Genomic DNA, 5611 nt, shown 5'->3' with positions numbered 1-5611 from the left:
ATGATAGAATCAAATTCACTCCTGACAGCTTCGTTACAAAATGGAGCTTCTGGTAGAGCCATGGCTTCTGCCAAAGTTTTTGGAACATTTTCGGCTAGAAATGCCAATAGGAAATCTTTACCAAAATATTTTTCCTTTCGAGCTCTTTTGCTTCTTCGAGGTTCATCTTTTTCCTCATTTTCTGAAATATCATTTATAGAAATCTCGACGTTTGTCTCAGTTTCTGAGTTCTTGTCATTGTCTCTTTCTTTTCGAGTTCGTTTTGAACCTTGTTTTTCCTATATGAAAAAATATTTTTGAAAAAGATGCATTTCTTGATTCTATGACTGTTTTTTCATCAATGTCTGATATTTTGGATTTATGTACCAGAAATCGATAAACATTACTATTATGTGCATATCCGATGAAGAAGCAATCCACTGTTTTAGGTCCAATAGTGACCTTCTTTGGTGGTGGTACTGCAACTTTTGCCAGGCACCCCCACACTTTGAGGTATTTATATGAAGGTAAATTACATTTCCATAATTCTTATGGAGTTTTGCCGGTTACTTTGTGTAGAATTTTGTTGAGGATATAATTAGTGGTAAGCAACGCTTACCCCCCACATGTTCTGGGGTAACCCAGATCCCTGCAACATTGCATTCATCATCTCTTTTAGAGTTTGATTTTTGCGTTCAGCAACTCCATTAGATTCTGGTGAGTAAGGAGCTGTAGTTTGATGGATTATTCCATGTTATTTACATAATTCATTGAATGGACCATCATACTCGCCTCCTCTGTTGCTTCTAACTACTTTAATAGTTGTTTTAAGCTGATTTTCGACCTCGAGTTTAAATTCTTTAAATTTTTCAGTGACATTTGCCTGAGCCTTCTCATCCTTGATCTTTTTGCGACACTCAACAGTCGTGTGCCCCTCTTTGTGGCAGTAGTGATATTTTCCCTTGAACTTCTCCACATTCGCATTGATTTCAATACCATTGTTCTTGAATTTTTTTCCAGAAGCCTTCAAGGCTGCAGCAGTTTTGGAAGGCTTGGCAGGAGAATTAGTGTGTGCCTTTCCTTTGCCTTTGTGCTCAGCCATGTTGACACTGTGCTCCTTAGCAGTGACCTTGTCAGCAGTTCGGTTTCTGGATTCCAGCTAAAGCCACATGATGAGCTCCTCGAGCCCCATCTTATTTTTCTTGTGCTTCAAGTAGTTCTTGAAATCCGCATAGCTTAGAGGAAGCTTTTCAATGAAGCTGAGAGTTGTGAATATCTCGCAGATGGACATTCCTTCAGCAGCGATTTCATGGCAAATGAGCTGAAGCGCTTCCACCTGATCCATGATGGGTTTTGAATCCACCATTTTGAAGTCGTGGAATTTTGAGACCACATACTTCTGGCATCCAGCGTCCTCACCTCTGTACTTCTTGTCCAGTGATCTCCATTGCTCTTTCACCGTGGGGATCTCACAGTAGACACGGTACAATGGGTCAATGAGACGACCCAAAATGTAACCTTTGCCGATGAAGTCGGAATGCACCCATATGTCAACAGTTGCAAGACTGTGAACATCATCAATCCCGTAAGGCATAAGGGGCTTGTCCTCCTGGATGAACTTGTCCAGCTTCATCGTTGTCAGGAAGAACATCATCTTCTTCTGCCACGTTTTGAAGCCTTTGCCATCAAACTTGTCTGGCATCAGCCCTTGAGTGAACAAGCTAGGTACAGCCGGAGGATTTATTTTTGGTGTTTGAACAAAATCATATCGATATAAGTCTCGAGAAAAAAAATTTCAAACTCGCTTAAAAGCGTTCGCAGAAATCGTTTTGTATAGACTTAGAATGTTTCACCAACTTGCTTAAGAAAGCAGTTATAGAAACGATTCATGTAAATAACATTTTGATAATGTATCAAAAACGTTTCGCGATAATGCTAGAAAGCAATCCGTAAAGCGGTATGAAACAAAGAAGAAACGTTTCGCAGAAGGGCTATAAAGCAAATCGCAAACTCGTTTTCAAAAGAACATAGAAACGTTTCGCGGAAGTGGTAGAAAGCAAATCGCAAACCCGGTTATAAGATAAGAACAAACGTTTCGTGGAAGTTCTAGAAAGCAAATCGTTAAGACGGTTCCAAAACCCGTTTTTATTAATCGTTTTTACAACCCGATTAGAGCTTTAAACGTAAAGCGATTTTGAGTTAAGATTGTAGACGCCGGTAAACCGGAATGACATAAACGATAAAATAAAAGGGATGTTAAGGAAAATAGACGAATGTAAGAACGAATACAAGAACGATAAGAAATCGTATTCGCAAACAGACTTGGAGTCGAGATATGATATCTTTCCTTAACTCAAAATATTCGCTCCGTTAGTTAGACAGGACTGTACGAATATAGAGTCCCATGATACAACCATGGCAGACGAATCACGGCTCACTCGTGATCGCCCTATCGAACTTTAAACTCTAAGTAACACTCTCGAGACTTACGCTGAGGGATTTGGTGATTTTTTGTTGTGTAAAAACTTAAAGAAAAATGAAGGAGGCGACAAGTTTATAAAGAGGAGAAGACGAGCCACTTTTCGTAACTAATGCAGCACGTGCGCACGTTGGCGGAAATCTCGCGAGGATCTCGGAGGCGAGGCGTTACGAAACTTCCTCCGCAAGATCTTTTCTCGTTTAAACTTATCGTCAAGAAGAGAGACAGTGTGTTAACGAACTACGTGTTGTTTAAAATAAAATGCATGTCATTTTTTCCCGGAATTAAATGGCAAAACGTTGAGCTTAACTTTGTCCAAAAATAATTTTCTTACCCGACCCGAGCCGGCCGGACGGCGGCGGCGGCGCGCGCGTGGAGAGCCTTCCTCTCTCTCCAAGCTGTTTAACACATGATATCAAGTGACTATATATAAAGAGCTATCTTCCTCTTGTTCCCACCGATGTGGGACAAATCCCTCTGTGTTTATTATTAATGTTTTTTGGGCTGTTAAACACACATATGCCCAAGTCATTTGTTTTCACAATTTCCATTAAAGCCTAACGGCTATTAATGGCTCCAACAAATAGCACCAATAGCGATAGTTGAAACCCGTAAATGGCTAATAAAAACATATTGCTATTTGAATGTGTATATTAAGTTAACACTTAATTATTTTGATTATATGCATACACGGTATATGATGATAACCCACACAAAATACATGGAAAAGGTTTTTATTTTCTAATCACAACTCTAAAGACACACTCTAATGTTACAGCTGTAGCCTGTACATATATGTTGGTAGCGTACTAGCGTGTGGTACATATGTTACATGTTTTCAATTAGGGACGGGCGTTCGGATATCTGTTCGGATTCGGGTTGGATATTTTTGATTTTTGGGTATTTAGGAATATAGAACCCGTTCGAGTATTTTTGTATTTCAGATCGGGTTCGGATATTTTTAGTTCGGGTTCGGTTATTTCGGATCAGGTTCGGATATATAGATTTTGAAATAAAAAAAATAATTTTTTCATTGTTTTAAGTTTCTTCTATTTAAAAATATAACTTTTACTTAACTGATTTTTTATTTTTAATAGATTGAGTGATTAATAAATTTGGAGATAACATTGCAAAAATAAATAAACATTAATTTGGTCATTTAAAAAAAACATTGGATGTAATTTTTGTTAATACATAAAGCAAAAAGCTTGACATGCATTTTAAGTGAGTATCAAATCATTTTATATGTACTTATATGTATATTATATGATTTTAAAGTACGTGTAACACAATATAAATATTTTAAATAAAATAAAAGATTTAAATTAAAAATATAAGGTTATATATACTTATGTTCGATTATTTTCCGGTATCTATTCGGGTTTGGATATTATCCATTCGGGTTGGGATATCCAATCTCTCCTAAATCAATACCCGTTCGGGTATTTTGCTACTTCGGTTCGGATTTCGATTCGGGTTTTTCAGGTCGGGTTCGGATGCAGCTTCGGGTATCGGGTAAACTGTCCAGGCCTATTTTCAGCGGTATTCCAATAATGGTTCGACATCACCTTTTTTTTTCCATCTGATATTATTATTCATAAAAAAGTACAGAAGCCCAAACCCAACCAATAGATAGGGCTCCAAACACAAACACCCAAAACAAAATTAAACCTAAAAGCCCACATACTGCCCAATCTACACTGGCCCAAACCAACACGTGACACCGCTTCGATTCTCCCCCGAAGACGAGACGTGTCAAAACCACGACAGCGAGGCATGACACACGTCACCACCACCGCCAAAGAGAACATGCCGGAAACTGGATGGCGTTTCACCGGACCTTGCCGGGAACTGAACGGCGCTTCACCGGACCTCGCCGGGAGCAAGCGCTTACCCAAACTCACCACTTCTTCACCTTTTCTTCTTTTCCCCGGAGAGCGTCAAAACGAGAAGTCGAGACCTCATCCAGAAACGAAGCCATCACCCAAACGATTAGAAATCCCTCTCTCACCATCCATGCACCATCACCACTTAATTTCAGATCATCGGAGAGCATCAATCGAACAATTCGAGAGCTCATCCATCACATCAAGCACGTAATCAACCGAATCACCACTCGAGAAACCATAGAAACCAAACCAAAACCGCCATCAAAACGAAAGGACCGTACGATGCGGGAGAATAAGCCGGCGAGAAAGATGTAAAACGAATCATCTTCTCCCGGAAGCAAAGCCGGCGAAGCCTGCTTAAAGGGCAACGGCTTCCCAGAGGCAAGACGTAAAAGAAAGGAATCGAAGAACCGAAACCGATAGAGCACCGGAGAAAGCTTCATCTCATCTCAGAGAGGAGAGAGAGAGAAGTCCCGGTCTCCATCAACTTATCTTACGATCTTCTCATTGGTTAGACATCACCTAGACATGTGTCTCGCTTAATTTTAACCATTTAATTTACAAAAATCGATTAGTCTGCTGATTTTGTGGACATACTAATTCAAAAGTTCAATGTTATTTTATTGGTACCAGTGAAGGTTTACATGATTCTCCAACATATGTTGTTATTGTTATGAAATAACTTATAATTTATAGTATCGAGAAATTTAAATAAGAGTAGAATTTAATACCCGTAGGAAGCAAATAACACTACTATGAGTGAGAGAGTTTATTATAAGTAAGAAGAAGAAGATGTAATGGTTCTTTGATTATAAACTCTTGTTCTTGTTTTTTTGGTGTACAAAAGAGTGAGATGAGTGATGGTATTTATAGTGAACAACAATGCATAAAATATCAAAGATGGTGCTTGATTTGGTAAATGAGTGGGTGATCATAGTGCTTGATGAGTAGATGATCATAGTGCTTGAGTTGGTAAAGGAGTGGAGGATCATTTCAAAGTTTATCTTATAACACTCCCCCTTGATCATCCATCTTGTATTAAATTAAGTTTCGTAATACTCCCCTTGGGAACCGGTGTCACTCTCCGCTCTCGCTCAACGTCTTTGTTGCCTCGTTAAAAACCTTTCTAGGAAAACCCAATGGGAAAAACCATAGTTAGGTAAAAAGAGTACAACTACGTAAGCTCCCCCTCGATTGAGCAGTCATAGATCCTTCTGATGACGCATTCCAATGTTATGGACATGTTTTCTGAATACCGAAGTAG

This window comes from Brassica oleracea, chromosome C2 (genome assembly GCF_000695525.1).
Source record: "Brassica oleracea var. oleracea cultivar TO1000 chromosome C2, BOL, whole genome shotgun sequence".
Lineage (NCBI taxonomy): Eukaryota > Viridiplantae > Streptophyta > Magnoliopsida > Brassicales > Brassicaceae > Brassica > Brassica oleracea.
Note: the sequence above shows the minus strand (reverse complement) of the source record.